This window comes from Danio aesculapii, chromosome 12, assembly GCF_903798145.1.
Source record: "Danio aesculapii chromosome 12, fDanAes4.1, whole genome shotgun sequence".
Taxonomy (NCBI): domain Eukaryota; kingdom Metazoa; phylum Chordata; class Actinopteri; order Cypriniformes; family Danionidae; genus Danio; species Danio aesculapii.
The window spans coordinates 14275064-14293540 of NC_079446.1; the positions used below are offsets into that span (position 1 = coordinate 14275064).

Consider the following 18477-nt stretch of genomic DNA (forward strand, 5'->3'; position numbering starts at 1 on the left):
GAATAAAGCAATGGGCAGATTAGGCTTCTTTGAAGGAGGAAGGAGGACAATCGATTTGTATTCAAGCAAGGAACAATTCTTATACATGATGGAAGTCACCTCCTCTTCTCCAAAACTCATCTTTCTCAAAGAAGATTAAGTGCCAGCTGAGGACCACTGCTAAATGACTTTTCCCCATGACCAGCTTCCCCTTGAAAGCATTACAACAGACTAAAGGAATACTCAGAAGGGAACAGGTGATTTCTAAAACTGGCGATTTTAAAGTGTCTTGAAACAGACAGAAGCAAACATGTTTACAAAGCAACAAACAGTACCAAAGACAGAAATAATTGAACTGCTTTACTTAAATTATTAGTTTTGTAGCCATGGTCAATGCTCTACAACCCTATGACTGTTTAAATGCCAGGATATTATGTTAGAGTACATAGCATAACACTAAATTACCTGACCTAGATGAGCAGTGATACTAGATTTGGTTAATAATGAGAAACAGGGTGCAACAGTTAGACTCTATCATAAACCCGGTGCAATAAGATGCAAGACGTGTATAGCACGACTTGTTGCTATTTTCAGACTAGCGCAACCCTAATTTTCATGTTTTGCACCACGTTGTTTAAAACATCAAATCCATTTGCACCACTTTGTGGACTCATGGGTGTGCTGGCCTAAACTAGAGGTGTGTTAAGGCACATTGTTGGCACGTTGCTTTTTTCAAGAGCTGAAATATGGCCCGTTTCCACTGAGTGGTACCGTGCGATACAGTTTTTATGGCCGTTTCCAGTTAAAAGGTGTTAAAAGGTGTACCAAACCAAACCGGAGCTAGAAGCGCAGCTGAACGCTATTGGTTTACAGAGATATGTCATTCGCTCACCCAACAAGCCAGAATGAAATCAAAAGAACCACCATGTTTTAAATACACAGCCGAGAGAACAGTGTAATTAGATATACATATAATAACGAGCCATGGTCGACTTGAGCTCAAACAAACCTTGATGAACAGCCACAAAGCAAAGAGGAAGAGCAGATTTTACCCTGTGCCCTGTAGTTTTTTCACGAGCCAGTCTGAAGCACGAGTGGTTTCGCTTTCTTGCTTGCGCTCGCCACGCTTCTATATTTGAAATAACAAACTTCTTGAGCTGATGATGATAACGTGCGCTTGATTATTGATGAGCTTTTGAAACCCAATCCTGTCAGAAACTGACAAACGCGAGAGTGACATGCGAAGAAACAAAGAAGAAGCCAGGAAAAAAGGAGCACATTTCAGCAAACGTGAACAAACTGCCATGTTTAACAATTATCATCACCTTCTGGACTATTATGCACTCGGAATGATGGAATTACTGTCTAACAGAGGCTACATGTGTTGCTGAAGATTAAAGACACATTTAATCATGAGATGTTTGCACTGACTGTGGGCTATATTTTGTGTTGTTTTGAACCTAAATAAGAACCTAAATTCAATTTTTCTGTAAGTGGTAACATATTGGAGACTGTAAGGGTCTGTATGTTTTCATATATGTTGCATTTATTTATTTATTTTATATTATTACAGATGTTACAGTAGGCTATTTTGCACTGTCATTGATCTGCAGATATGATCAACTCAAAAGTTAATAATAAACATTTATACAGAAGTATTTATGTGTATAAAGCATCTGTTTTGTGAGAAGTGCTTCTCATATGATATGTGAACGATCCGTACAGCTTTACTGTAGACATTTTCTCAAGTGAAAATGACGTTGACTGAAACTTTCTGTTGTACACCACGCCCACCAAAAGAGTACCATTGGTACCCTTTTAGCAGTGGAAATGCAAGCCTGTGGAAACGAGCCAATAGACTGTGCCACTGACTAAAATCTAAGATCTAAAAACAGGTCTAAAGTCCAACGCACTAGAGACCACTATTATTTGCTACATAAATATAAAAACCACTACCTCAATGCCTTCTTCATGCCTCCATGCCTTTTATCAGTTTATTCATGACAATTTGCATTTGTATAATGTTATTATTATTATCAGTGTTACTTATTATATGCATATTGTTATTTGTTTTAATAAAAACAAGTTAAGATTTGCCCACCTGTCGGATTTTGGAGACGTTTGCGTCACTATATGGGGCATAAGAATAAGATTTTTTACTATATGGGGCATACGACTAAGAGTTTTTTGACCACCGTTCATTATTATTGTTCATTTATATATATTTCCCTTACAGACACGCTTAATGATTTTTGAATTTCATAAATTAGTTTAACAGCAGAATCTGAGGTAGAAATTAACTTTGCAATACTGTTCAGTTGCCTGTTGTAAATTATTAAATAAGCCAATTAAAATTTCAAAAGGTATTTCAAAGGAAATATTTTATGTGAACAGCTAGGGTCAAAATCTGACAAAATAGATTGGAAGTGTCTGACATAGTGATAAGGAGCAATCGGAAAAGTGTACATTTGCTTCCTACTGGGGTGAATTAAATCATACTCAAAGAGATAGTTCACTGTCTTCACTGGGGCTGGGTAGCGTTCCAAAATTTTCGATACCGATACCCTAAATTCGATACGGTTCCGAACGGTACTTTTTTCGATACTTTTATTTTAAGAAAGAGATTTTAACAAGATTATTTTTTCAGGATGTTTGTGACACTTTTCACAGCAGGCTTATCTCTAAGACCAATAAACAAAGGAACAAAAGCACAAAATGAACAAAGTGTAGTTAACATAATATATTAGTGCAAACAGTTTTAATAAAGTTCAAGCAGTTTTAAGTCAATCAATTTTAAGTATTTGTGAGGCTTACTGGGGCTAAAAGGTTTAGTTCACCCAAAAATTGAAATTCTGTCATTAATTATCTACAAATGAAGATATTTTGGATTTAATCCAAGAGCTTTCTGATCCTACCATGGATAAATCATTGAATAAAGTTATTTTTGTTTACTTCACGCACAGAAGTATTCTTGCAGATTCATATAATTATGATTGAACCACTTATATTGCATGGACTTATGTTGACTATGTTTTTGTTTCCTTTCTAGGCAATGAAAAATGCATAGTAAATCTAATCTTTCTCTACAGTAGAAAAAGGCAGCAAACCTTTAACAATAAAATGTGTAACGGCCCTGTGGCATTCATCTTTCCTTTCTTTGTTCATTTTTTCTTTTTCTGCCAGTGTAAATGGATTATCACTTGATGGTCTCCTAATTCCAGGGTCAGCAGGAGCAGACACTATAACATTAATGTGAAGAAAACATGAAAGCTAAACTGTTAATGCAGCCAAGGATAAGGACATTTATATTAGATAAGTTTAATGTGAGGCAAACTTTATCATTTACTGTTAACCTTAAAGCATTTTAGTATCAACTTAGCCAGGTATTTAAAGCCATCGAAACAGTACATACAGCGTAAGTTAGGTCAAAAAAGGATTAACAAATTTACCCCACACAAACTTAAGCCCCGTTTACACTGTCAGGTCTTGATGCCCAATTCTGTATACATATGATACTGCCTATATCAGATTTTTTTGTCTGTCCGTTTACACTTTCTTTTAATTGTGACCCATATCCAATTCATGTCTTTACACTTGCCGTACAATTTATGATGCATGCATAAACACGGGTTTTAGCATATGTGCCACACTAGCCACGATGGAAGAAACTGTCTTGTTTATAGCTCTGCGAAATATGTGAAGCATAGTATAAGCAGTGAATGGTTCAGTCCAAATTTACCCCCACGCAGTTTACATAATGGTATGGCCCTGATGTGTGTGTGTGTGTGTGTGTGTGCATGCGTGCGTGCGTGTGTGTGTGTGTGTTTGTGTGTGTGTGTGTGTGTGTGTGTGTGTGTAGTTGATGTAGTATAAGCAGTTAATGGTTCAGTCCAGATTTACCCCCACGCAGTTTACGTAATGGTATGGCCCTGATGTGTGTCTGTGTAGTTGATGTAGCCTTTGCCTGTGTGCGCACTGGTGTTGTAGGAGAGAATAAAGTTGTTCTATGTGTAGCCCGCAGTGAGTGTATTATTAGCGACAAAAAGCAAAAGTTACAACACGAAGTTCGCTTAACTTTAAAATGATTTTGAGGTGGGAAAGGACCGTCATCGCAGCTTGTGTTTATGATTAATGTGCTGTATGATGTCCTCCACCATTCAGAGGAATGTATGGTTACGAGAGAGATTTCAGGTCTGGTGGGAGCAAATTGTGGCAACAGACCACTTTCCTCCATGTTTCCTTTGTTGTTGTTGTTGTTTACCGCGTCTGAATCTCCACACACGCTCTTCCTTCTACATCATTAAACCGCGGAGCAGCACCACATTGTCACAAGTTAAGGATGATGAGAACAGAACGCCTCAATAAATCCGATCTGCCTGTTTACATGACAGTCGCATTGTCACATATCCGATTTATATCTGATTTATTTCCACATAGGAAGGAGACCTGAAACCGATCGCTGAATATCCGAATGCATGTGTTTTTTTTCTGTTTACACGGTCATCATACAGATCCGATCTGTGTCACATATGAACAAAAAAATCGGAATTGGGTCACATTTATCTGGAGTGTAAACGGGGCCCTAAACTTAACTTTAAGAAGTGCTAAAAGTTAACTGATTTTGTATGTCTGTTTGACAAGCTCTGCGTGAGTGGGCGTAACCGCCGTAAACTTCTGATTTTCAACACAGCCTCGCCGCAGCCAATCACCAGCATTTGATCCTGGCACATTAAGGATGCAGGTTTTCTCCAAGTGGTGCTCACTGACGTTGACAAGATTATACCCTTGGGCAGCGTTTCCCAACCCTGTTCCTGAAGGCACACCAACAGTACAGATTTTCAACCTCTCCCTAATTAAACACACCTGAATCAACTTATCATAACATCAGAAGAGACTCCAACACCTTAAGTTAATGGGTCAGAAAAGGGAGACATCCAAAACATGTACTGTTGGTGTGCCTCCAGGAACAGGGTTGGGAAACACTGCCCTTGGGTATCGAAATTTGGTACCGAACGAAAATGAATTTTTCTATACTCGGTAGTATCGAGACGATTCGGTCGGTGCTTAAAAAGTATCGAACTCGATACCCAGCCCTAGTCTTCACACTCTTGCTCACGTCATATTGCTTACTTAAAGTATTATGAAGCGAGCCAAACTGAAAGTTGCCTCAACAAACAACACTGACAAAAAGATTAAACAAAATTATTATGATGTTTTGTTTTGTTTTGTTTTTTACCTCAAACGGCAACTGAAAAAGATCAATAAGTAATTTTCACTGAAACAGGAAGACATTTTGAGATTTCAGAGAGAAAAAGAAAATATATTACTTTTAATGTTTTTTTTTCCCCTAAACCATTTAAAACTCATACCTCAGATTTTCCAAATATATTATTATTATATATTATATTAATATTATTAATAGATGAATATAACAAAATGACACTTTAAATATTCAATTTGAAGCAAATTTAGCTCTTTGGGAAAAATAATAATAATAATCTTGCTTTAGAGCTCCAAAAACACAAAAATCAACCGTTTACTGCAGTTTCCAGCTAAAATGGACACTAGTGGCAGACAAACAACTTTTATTTCCTTTCACCAAGCTTTGATTATTGATTATGAAGATGAATATTGAATGAACATATTGAACATATGTGTACGTTTATGTTAGGACCTCTCTTTGGTGCGAGATTTGCAAACCAATACATATTAACACAATACACTATGATTTTTTTTCTATGTGTTTGCAGTATGTACTATTATGTTTAGTTTTAGGTTTGGTTTGGTTTAGTTTAGATTTAAGTTTAGTTTAGTTTGATTTACATTTTGTTTAGTTTAGTTTGATTTAGATTTAAATTTAGTTTTGTGCAGCTTTGTCTGATTTAAATTTAAGTTTAGTTTAATTGTAAATTTAGTTTAGTTTATTTTTATTTAGATTTAAGATTAGTTTAGCTTTAAATTTAGTTTCGTTTGATTTAGATTTAAGTTTAGTTTAAGTAAGATTTAAGTTTAGTTTAGTTTTATTTAGTTTAGTTTGATTTAGACTTAAGTTTAGTTGAGTCTAGTTTGATTTAGCTTGGTTTGATTTAGATTTAAGTTTAGTTTAGTTTGATTTAGATTTAAGTTTAGTTTAGTTTAGTTTGGTTTAGATTTAAGTTTAGTTTAGTTTTATTTAGATTTCAATTTAGTTTAGTATAGCTTTGTCTGATTTAGATTTAAGTTTAGTTTAGTTTTAAATTTAGTTTAGTTTAGTTTGATTTAGATTTAAGATTAGTTTAGTTTTAAATTTAGTTTAGTTTTATTTAGATTTAGGTTTAGTTTAGTTTGGTTTAGATTTAAGTTTAGTTTAGTTTGATTTAGATTTCAATTTAGTTTAGTATAGCTTTGTCTGATTTAGATTTAAGTTTAGTTTAGTTTTAAATTTAGTTTAGTTTGATTTAGATTTAAAATTAGTTTAGTTTTAAATTTAGTTTAGTTTAGTAAGTTTAGTTTAAGTTAGATTTAAGTTTAGTTTGATTTAGACTAGTTTGATTTAGATTTAAGTTTAAATTAGTTTAGTTTGATTTAGATTTATGTTTAGTTTAGTTTAGTTTGATTTAGATTTAAGTTTAGTTTGGTATAGCTTTGTCTGATTTAGATTTATGTTTAGTTTAGTTTTAAAGTTAGTTTAGTTTAATTTGATTTAGATTTAGGTTTAGTTTAAGTTAGTTTGATTTAGATTTAAATTTAGTTTAGTTTGATTTAGACTTAGGGTTAGTTGAGTTTGGTTTGATTTAGCTTAGTTTTATTTAGATTTAAGTTTAGCCGAGTTTAGTTTAGTTTAGCTTCATTTAGACTTAAGTTTAGTTGAGTTTAGTATAGTTTAGTTTGATTTAGATTTAAGTTGTTTAGTTTAGTTTGATTTAGTTTTAAGTTTAGTTAAGTTTGATTTAGATTTAAGTTTATGTATAGTTTTGTCTGATTTAGGTTAGCTTAGTTTTAAATTTAGTTTAGTTTAGATTTAAGATTCGTTCGATTTAGATTTAGATTTAGATTTAGGTTTACTTGATTTGAGTTGAGTTTAGTTTGATTTAGATTTAATTTTAGTTGAGTTTAGTTTTGTTTGATTTAGTTTAGTTTGATTTAGATTTTAGTTTAGTTTAGTTTAGTTTAGTTTAGTTTAGTTTGGAAATGCCAGACATAGAGATAAGGAACAATTGAAAAAATGTAAATTTGCTTCCTATTTGGGTGAATTAAATCATTTTCACTAAAAGGGATAGTTCACCATCTTCACACTCTTGTTCAAGTCATATTGATATTAAATTGTTTAGTTTAGTTTAGTTCAGTTTTCAAACTGCAAAGTTGGACTTAAAATGTCACATTATATACAAAATTCTTATGCAACGCATCTTTCTAAATCTTAAAATGTGAACCTATTGACACTAAAGCGAGTTGGATTGTGAACACCAGTAAAAAAAAAAAGTCTCACAGCCGAAACATTTTTTTTTTGAGGACCATCTTTGCAGCTTGTCATTTTAAATGAACTTTGGTCCTAGCACCAAATTCTTAAATAGTACTTCCATTTATATTTGACTTTATTCAATTTACCAATGCAGATGCAGATTTTTTTGCCGGTTTTTATATCGTGTTCTAAAGGGTTGCTCTCATCTCTGAGAATTGATGCAAGAAAAGAAAATCTAACCTTGGAAGAAGAAACTAAATAACAAACCTGCCTGAACTGTTTTTTGGAAACACCATTTTCTGCAGTCTTTCTCCTTTCTCTAGCTCTCAAAACAGCCTTGTTTCCCTCAGCTCAAGACACAGGACGTGCTTCAGAATGAGCTTTTCTTCCTGCTTCATTTTTTTGGCCTTTTCTCTTCTGTCAGACTGCAATATGTTATTTCATGGTGCTTTTTTTTCATTAGGACAACAAAAGGCCATTTCTCATACAGCCTCCAAGCTTTCATACAATGGAGCAGAGCTTTTAAGCATGGCCTAGATGTGACCAGCTCCATTGAAACTTATGTACTAATTACCTTGTTCATTGTGTACACCAAGGAAGCTTGGTTTTCAGGGTACGCTTAATAATAAATGTGTCACATGTTTACGTCTCACCAAGCCTGCAAACTGCAAAATACTGTATGCTTCAAACTGAAACTTTCCAACTGCAGTTAAGAATCAGTCTAATAATCAAAAAATTACAACAGTGTCGATTAGGGCTGTGCAACATAATGATATATTGCAATGAATAAAAAGTATCATCTCTGGTACAGTTTACATTTAGCATTTTATTTAGTCATATTTTGTGTAATCATTAGTTTTCAAAGTGTTTTATATTTCATTAATATTTCTTATATTTTTCTTTAATTAAAAATTTGTTCAGAAGTTCTAAATAAAGTGTGAAAAAGATTTAAATACGTACACTCAAAAAAGTCAACAAGCCACTTGCTCGATTTGCAAAATACAAATCTGTCTTATGAAAAAGAATGGAAAGAGTTTAGTTCTGTTAAATGATTCATTCTAGTTGTTTGAATCTAAATAATGAAATAATCAAATGAATTAGATGAGAACTTGTTGATTCAATGAGATTTAATGGCCCGTTTCTGCTGAGAGGTACAGTACGGTACGGTACGGGTCACATTTATCAAGCTTGCGTTTCCACTGCCAAAAGGGTACCCTTTTGGTGGGCGTGGTATATGTCAGAAAGTTTCATACAACGTCGACTCGAGGAAATGTCACAGTAACGCCGTAAGGGTCGTTCACATATCATAAAAGAAGCACTTCTCCCAAAACAGATGCTTTAAACACATACATACTTGGGTATAAATTTGTTTTCCTTCTCCTTCGTTTTCATTCTCCTGCTTCTGCAAGTGACGCATCTCTGTAAATGGTGTTCAGCTGCGCGTCTAGCTCCGCCTTTTGGTACCCTTTTTTTCGTGCTAGGTACCTTTTGCAAAGAGTGACCAAAAAGTGGTATGGTACAGTTCCCTTTTAGGTACCCTTTGAAAGTGGAAATGGCCAATTACTGTAGGTACCCTTTGACAGTGGAAATGGCCATAAAAGCATACCAAACCAAACCGCACCATACAATTCAGTGGAAAAGGGCCATATGCTCTTCATATGAACGAACGACTCTCTCTGGTGAGTTACTGTGCTCCTCCATCACAGTAGGTGGTGGTATGCACTTATAAGCTGGCTCGCACATCCACGAATAAAACCGCATAAGAAGTCACTGCACATGCTTTCGGATTTCTGTAGTTGTTTTCTGTAGTTGTGGTGCTCCACATATTTACAGACAACTTATTCTTGGCACAAGTAACTTAGAGACAAAAACAAACACTTGGAGGTGCTTTTGCATGTTGATGATTACATTTTTTAACTGTTCCCTTCAAACAAGCTACTGGGGCATGAACACTGGTGCATGAGCTTGAACAAGACTGATGTAGTAATTGAATGAAATGTGAATGATACACATTTGTAGCTGGACAGAAGCTCTACACAATGGTTAAGGTTCCTTCAAATGGGGTGCTAGAGCAAGTAAGCTCGGCATAATCAGTGAAGATCAGTTGTGTAAAGTAACAAATTACAAATACTTAAACTACTGTAATTGAGTATTGTTGTAGTAGTGTCAGTATTTGACATCAATATGACGTTGGTTCAAGATGTTGGATTGACGTTAGATTTTGGTCACTTTCTTACACAACCTAAAATCAACCAAATATCAACATAATTTAACGTTGTTACTGGGCATCAAAATAACAATGTCCTTAGATGCTGGCTAGACATTGAATTTTGGTCACCTGACGTCACAACCTAAATCTAACCTAATATTAACGTCTTATGACGTTGTGGTCATTTAGGTATGTTAACGTCTTATACCTAAATGCACTACAGAACGTTACGTTTACACACATCCACAAATTACATGTAAATGCATCAGCTTTTTACAGCATAATACTCACTACTCTTGAGTACTTTTGTAAGGACTACTTTTTACTCCTACTTTGTGTAATATTCACAACAGGTACTTTCACTCTTATTGCACAACATTTTTAGGCAAGTAATAGTACTTTAACTTGAGTATGATTTTTCAGTACTCTTTCCACCACTGGTAAAGATGCAGTCATTTAAAAGGACTGATATTACAACAGTGTTGTCAACTGACTCTAGCTGTTTCAAATATTTTGTGGGAGCATCACTGATGCTTTTGTAATTGGTGTTTTATTAAATACCATTGTTTTCTTCTGTGTCACTACTTTAAAGCTTAAAAAAAGTTACAAATGCTCTTGTTATAATTAAGTTTATTTGTGTTAATCTATAAATGTTACTTTTTTGTCTCATGCCATGGTTTAACTTAACTGCCAAAAAGATACTTTAAAACATATTGTGAGGATGTGAGGCAATATAGCTATATTGGTTATAAAAGTTAAAAGTTGTTTTAAGTATTAATTATTTTGTTACAGCTAAAAAAAGATATCATAAATGTTTGCTTAATGTTACAAACGCATGTTCATTCATGTTACTGTTATTTTTTGGTGTGTTTTGTCAAGCCAATGGTTCACAATTCAAAAGTGTATATAACAAATTCATTTTTAGAAATTAAGAGCAAAATGGCAAATGTGATGATCATCCATGTTAATGTTTATTTTTCTGGTTGTCAGGCTAAGGTTTGTTGGTAAGACCAAATGAAAGTCTTGGTTGCTTAGTTATCAGGCTTCTTAAGAGCCAAGGTTTTCTTGGCTAAATGTTTGACACATTTGCTACTTTAATGGAGACTTCAAAGTGAAGAACACAGTTTTAACTTCATGTTAATTTGTAATGAAAATATAAAAATGTTAAATTGTTTGCATGTTTTAGTGCTGCCAACTAGGACTATATATATTTTAGGAACCATACATGGACAAGACCAAAACTTGTTGTTGTAACAAGGACAAATAAGTTACACAGACCTATTAAAGTCATGATGAATATAGTGGAGGAACTATGACGTCAATTTGTATGCGAAAACTCGGAAGCAAGTTAGCATTTTAGCAGTGCTAACTGCATGGACCCTCGTCCATGGATTTTTTCAATGGGATTTCAGTTAAATTGCCTAAATAAGGTCCGTGGCTTTCACGTTTTATTCTTTGACATAAAACACATCAGTTACATCTCACTCTTGATTTTTAAAATCGGTTGCGCTTCTTTAAAAAGACAGTTGCTATCAAGTTGCTAAATGGGGCAACATGCGGTGTCGGAGACATTATACATCATCAAGCTGGACTCGTCTGGAGCGCAGCTCAATTGTGTTGGGCATTTAGATTTGTCTGTTATTTAAGTATTTTCATGAATAGTATTTCATAGTTTGTAGTACTTTTCTAATTGGAAATTCATATTGTGTGTAGATAACCCCTTCACTTGTAAAGACTGTCAAAACAGATTCATTTGTTGATCATTTATTTTAATAAAATTATATTATGGGGATACCACTTACCAGTGCAGTCTGTCTCTTTCCTGCTCTCAATAATGCAAACGTGTGAATAATTGTGTAAAAATACATACATATTAATTCTCATTTTAACGAGATCAAAGGATTTTTTGTTATTTTTTTTTCTTCATCTGAACACATTTAACTCTGTCATAACTGCATTATTTACACTCCTCCTTAAAATGTATAGCATATGTGACTGTATAGGCTGCTTTTTGCTGTAATTCGTGAAAAAAAAGAATATTGAATGCTGTTCTGTGTCCATTGTGGAACTTGCAGGCATATAGACATGTCCCTCACGCCTCATTTCAGTCGTCTGCACGCGAGCGATACACTTATTGAATTATGTCTGATGATAATACTATGTAGGCACATTTATACATACAGTTTCAAAACTTTTACAACAACCGTAAAGCAAAACAAAATGTATTTCCCACATAAAAAACTATCCAAAAGGCACATAGGTCTATGTATTTTTGCGTATATATTTGTTTATAATAAATAGCATGGATTATACTATAATAAACAGAGAGAGTAAATCTTTGTCATGGAGCATATTTCTAAAAATAATTTAGAAAAGCAGGGTGGTGCTGACGTCACAGGCGAGCGCCCCGAAAGCACTGTAGTCCGTTTTTAGCCTAATGGTTTTCAATTCTTGCGTTTGCATTTAAGATCCAAAAGTGCAAAAAGTTGTATTTTCGTGTGAGGATATTCCGGTTGGACAAAATGTGTAAGTGTAATGAACTGTGTTTGAACACAGAGCTTATTATTTACATGCTTCAAAAAGCCTATGCGAAAATCCTATGGGGATTTTATCAAGGGAACCAGTTTTATGCTAGCAGCCGATTAGCCTACAAGGTGACATCATAGTTCTCCCACTCTATTTACAAGTTTGTATTGTGTTCATACAGAACACATTCAAAGCAGTTCAAGTTTACTTGATTTGTTTAGATTAACAATGTGTGCTACGACTAAATCGTGTTGATTCAACAAATGAGTATGAGTGCAATTTTGAGTATATACTTTTAAATGTATAAAAGAAATAGTCCTTTCTAAGTGGGCAATATATAAATATTAATTGACTGAATTTACAGAAAAAGTGCTACTGTACATCATATATATATCGTTATCAGGATATGAGATGGCTTATATCATGGTATGAGACATTTGTCATATAGGCCAGCCCCCATGAAAACCTGAGTAGTAGTCAAAATTCCTTTATTGCTTATTTATTTTTTACAATCTTTAAAGCACACCCTTATGGAACAAAAAGGTCTACATGAGAAGCACAGTGTCTAAACCCTGTTGGATTTCTTGACACTGGTGTGCTTTTGACCGTTTTCTAAGCCCCAGCAGCAAAGCAAAACAACCAAGCCAAGGTGACAGATTACCACAAAGAAGAAAAAAAATGAATACAGGTTTTTAAAAGCAGAGAGAGAAGTGTGGCAGAGAAAGTTACTAATCAATATTTCAGAAGGGGTTTAGTGTCAGTGGTGTGTTACGTTTAAAACATGCTGTACTGAAATTATGTAGCATTCCGACCAAATGGTTTCATGTTAGGAGAAAGTACAAAGAAATGTAGACGTAGGGTCTGTTGTATTTTGTTAGCATTTTGCACCAGACTGCAATCAATTAAAAAAAAAAACACAGAAATAAAAGTAAGCAGAGTATAGGGCGATTTGGCCTAAAATCAAAATCTCGATTAATGAAAGATTATTTAATTAATTTACTTTATTTTTTGCCCTCATAGTTCTCTGACAACTTTTGTACAGTAAATATGCTCTTATATTACAAGTGAGAGATGTTTGAATGAAGGGTACATTACTTGTTTTAAAAATAATTAAAAAAAACACACACTATCTACTGTCTACGATTTACTCTACTATAGACATAGCAAAACGCTACAAAAAAATACATACACATATTTATTGTATATATACACATATACAACACTCAGGAACAGGGCTTGACAACTGTGGCTAGTAGTTTTCCACCATTACTAGCCACTTGCTATTTTCACTAGCCAAAATTTTGTTGTTAAGAAAATATATTTTTAATGCATAAATATGACTTTGACATGCTAAAATTACGTGATTTAGATCTTGTGTTATGTCCACATTCCTCCTCATTAATTTCAGTTTTTGTGTGTCGTGTATGAGCTTGCTCAATGTGCATGAGCAAATGGGTCATGGTTTCATAGTGTCGTATTACAATTAGTTTTTATTTCACAAGACTTTTCAGAGCTCAAAATGAAGAATTTACCAAATTTATCTCTGACAACACCAAATAAAAAAATATATTATTTCTTAGCCACAAATTTTAAATTTTGGAAACTTTGGCCCAATCCCAATTCTATTTTTGTACCCCTACCCCTTCCCCTTCCCCTTGGCCCTTACAACCGAGGGTTAAGAGGAAGGGCTTCAAAATTTACCCCTAAGAATTGGGACAGCACTACAGCACCTGCACACGCCATCATATGTCCTCACGATCTCATGCTTCATGTGAGATCAGACAATCACGACTGCTGTAGGTATTCCAGTTGTGTTATTTTTTGGTATTTATCTTCAGGAAATCACCGAGGGCATATATTATGTTATCATAATGATTTAATATGGCAACAAGATCATAACTGTACTGTGCATTTACACAGTGGCCATATCCATAATGTAAACACACCAAATCAACATTAACATTATAGTAGACACTGTAAAAAGCTCATTGACAGCCACTAGACTTTTCTGACAGAGGATTCGAGTGTCATCGAGTATCAGAATGTTGTGGGGCTGCTGTACAGAAGTTATTAATAGGGATTATAGATTGCGAAATGTTAGCTGTTTTTATTTTAGCGTTTTTTTTTTAAAGGCATTAGGGTAAAACATGAACGCGGTTATGAATATATTAAAACATGTGTTTGTTTGTTGTAAAAATTCGTAAAAATGACAAAAAATACTAATTAGTGGATCTCCTTACTTATGGGTGCAACTGTGGATGGTGTATTCTGGGAAATTTTCTTACCCCTTGGTTTTTAGTGTAGTCCTGAAAAATCTTCGTTTGAAGGGGTGTATACCCCTTGCCCTTATCCCTATGCCTTCAAGCTAAAAAGAATTGGGACACCACTACCCCTTCACGGGCACACGCAAAACGAGGGGTAGGGGTAAGGGGAAGGACTAAGGGGTAGAATTGGGATTGGGCCTTTATGTGCTGCCTGCCGTCTTGACCAGATCTCACTGGAAGAAGAGACAGTATTCTCAAAATGTGATCTCTAAATAATAAAGGAAATAAAGGAAATACCAAACTAAAGACTAAAGGATAAATAAAGGAAATAAAAATAATAAGGATAATAATCATTCACATCAATCATTCATTTATTCATTTTCTTTTCGGCTTAGTCCCTTTATTAATCCGGGGTTGCCACAGCGGAATGAACCGCCAACTTATACAGCACGTTTTACGCAGCGGATGCCCTTCCAGCTGCAACCCGTCTCTGGGAAACATCCATACACACTCATTCACACTCATACACTATGGACAATTTAGCCTACCCAAATCACTTGTACCGCATGTCTGTGGGGGAAACCGGAGCTCCCAGAGGAAACCCACGCGAACGCAGAGAGAACATGCAAACTTCACACAGAAACACCAATTGACCCAGCCGAGGTTTGAACCAGCGACCCTCTTGTTGTGAGGTGACAGCACTACCTACCTAGGTTTATTTATTCCTTTCCAGTTATCAATGACATAATTTGTTACTTAATTTTAGTTAGTAACTTGTAAATTCTTTTACATTTAAAATTGTAATATATACATCAGTGTAAAACCTATGAATGGTGGAAAAACATATTCTGTAATAATAAAAACCACCTGGGTCTCCCCTTTTGCATGGCCTCTCTTTTTATTTTAAGAAACTTTTCCCTCAGGTTTTTCCCAACTTTTACAAAAACTTTGCTCCTTTCCCACAGCTGTTGCAATTTCTAGCCAAGAATCATCTTCTCCCTATGATCACGCATGGACAGATCATAAAGATGTCTGTACAGTCATACCTGTTTCAGACAAAATCTCTTCAAAGTGTTTCATATTCAACTCAAATCAAATGCGTGTTTACATTACATTAAACAATGGAATGCGAGTTCAATAACAGAAAGCTGATTGGCTTTTGCATTTTGGTCTCATTTGTAGTTGTAATACCGCAAATTACATTTGGTCTAGTAAAATAAAGAACTGCAACACCACAAAAACCAAGCAACAACAACAAGAAAGAATTTAAATGATCATTAAATGTAACGTTACATGGACATCGGAAAAATAAGACCTGTGCAAAAATATTTAAGACGTATATTTTAGACTAATATTTACGTATATTTAAGAATAATTTTAGACGTTTTAAGACCCCGCGGAAACCCTGAGATTCAGGCACTGATATTCTCCGGTGGATGTCATATGACATTAATTATGATGTCATAAATAGATACATTCCAGAATTTTACGTTTTCTGGGTCTGATATCAATAAAAGCTCTTATTTCAGTAGCAAGGTAATTTTCAGATCTGAAACAATATTATTTTAGTACAATGAATTCATATATCAAAGCTCAAGTAAAAGTTGATTTCTCAATTCATGACCCCTTTATTACTTTAATTGTATACTTCAATTATCTGCGCTCATATAAATACTCAGCAAAAGAATCCGCATAAGCATGGAAAGTCCCTCTTGCTTTAATTCTCAAGCCCTCTCTGAGTTTCGTACTTTTTCATTATGGCTGAAAAAAACCTGCCTGTTAGTACCAAGTTAAGTGCTCCTTCTAATTGTTAATGAGTCATGTCCTGCTCTTTCTTTACATTCATCATTGTTTTTTATGTTTCATTGTGTTTAAGCAGTGTATAAGCAGGTTTTCACTGTCGCCTCACAGCAAGAAGATCGCTGGTTCAAGTCCCAGATGGACCAGGTGTCATTTCTGTGTGGAATTTGCATGTTGTTGTTTGCATGGGTTTCACCCGAGTGCTCAGATTTCCCCCACAGTCCTAAGACATGCAGTACAGGTGAATTAGATAAACCTAAAAATTTGCTGTAGCATATGAGAGAGCGTATAGGTGTGTCCCAGCACATGTATGTATGTATGTAGGGGTATATTAATAGAGGTGTGTATAAATCACTTTTGTTGTTAGGAAAGAGCATGAGAATAGAATGCATTTAAGTCTGAGTGTTCCTATGAGAAAGAACACTATCTGTTAGAAACTGACCATGAAACTATAATGTACCATTAGAAGTGTTGCCATGGTACAATAATGAAAGGAGAGTTTCACCACAGATGGAGTGTGCTGGGAACAGGAGAGAGATACTGTAACAGTGGTAGACATATGAGAACCATGAAGGATTAATACATGTTTAGATAAAGTATAAGAAACTGAGAATTTACATCAGTAAACTTGCAAAGGTTAGATTCTGACACAAGAACTAATTATAAGTTTTAATAGAAAAGAAAAAAGGAGATATAACTCAATATAAGAAGAATGGGTTCACAAGTTTTGGACCGACCCTTGATAGACTGCCTCTTACTGCTGTTGTAACAATGAAGACTAAGGGCCCTATCAAACATCCGGCACAATAAGGAGCATGACATGTGTGGCGCGATTTGTTGCTATTTTCAGACCAGCGCAACCCTAATATTCACGTTTTGTGCCACGTTGTTTAAATAGTAAATCCATTTGTGCCACTTTGTGAACTCATGGGTGTGCTGGTCTAAAAAGGTGTGTTAAGGCGCACTGTTGGTGCGTTGCTATTTTGAGGAACTGAAATAGACTGCGCAATATATAGTCCATAGAATAGTCCATAGTCCATATAGTCCATAGAATAGTCCAGCGCAGAGAACGTTAATTGTGCGCCTATGTGGGTCCAAACACTTATACATTGCTTAATACAGACATGATGTACAGCAATACATAAATATCTTTACATATGAAAAAAATTAAAGGATTAAAATGTTACAAAAAATATTATTTTCAACATAAATATATAAAAACCACTACCTTTAATTTACATTTGTATAATGTTATTATTATTAGCAGTATTATTTATTATATGCATATTTATATCTGTTTTAATATAAAAATGTCCACCTGTCAGGTTTTGGAGAGGTATGCATCACCATATGGGTATAAAAATAAGATGCGTGTTTGGATATAACTCAGTTGTTTGACCACACTTCGATATTATTGTCACATTACAATTAGAACTGAATTTAGAAATAGTTTAGAAACAAATCTTTACGCTTGACAAACAAAATTAATTATGTAGGCTGCCACTGCCTTTGCATTTTTTTTCTGCAACCACACAGTATGGAAGTGGTAAAAACACTGTTCTTGTTAAGATTGAACCCGCGGATGGGAGGCAAAAGTGACACAGAAGTCGCTGATGAAGGTGAGGAAAGATTTAGTTGGTGCAAAGTAAAAAAAAATCTAGCAAAAACGTAAAAGTGACAAAATAACAATGAAGAAAAATAAACTACACAATATTTACAAGGTATTTTCAGGTTTTTTCAGCTAAATCAAAAGATCTTGCAAGAGGATAATGAGCCTAATCCAGTCGGCCTTTACTTTCACTCTTTCGTGGATGAGAAAACGGTGTTGTACGCTCTCTACTGAAGACATCCATTAGCCTACATAACATTTGTTAAGTGCAAAGATTTGTTTCAAAACTATTTCTAAATTCAGTTGTAATTTCCAGCAAACGAATAAATGAACAATAGTAACGAAGTGTCTTCAAAAAAGTTATATCCAAAGACAAGTCCTATGCCCCATATGGTCCAAAACCTGACAGGTGGAAAAATCTAAGCTTGTTTTTATTAAAAACATATAAATATGCATATAATAAATAATACTAATGATAATAAAAACATTATACAAAAGTAAATTGTCGTGAATAAACTGAAAAAAGCCCACGAGGTGAAGAAGGCATGGAGGTACTGGTTTTCATATTGATAGAAAATAATAATTTTTGTAAGATTTCAATCCTTTAGTTCTATTTCATTTGTAAAGATGTTTCTGTATTGCTCTACAT

General features: G+C 34.5%; 1 protein-coding gene across 1 annotated transcript in view; it reads right to left on the bottom strand.

Annotated features, from left to right (window-relative positions):
* Nucleotides 1-18477, bottom strand: part of ccser2b (coiled-coil serine-rich protein 2b) — a 144484-nt gene that overhangs the window by 58877 nt on the left and 67130 nt on the right.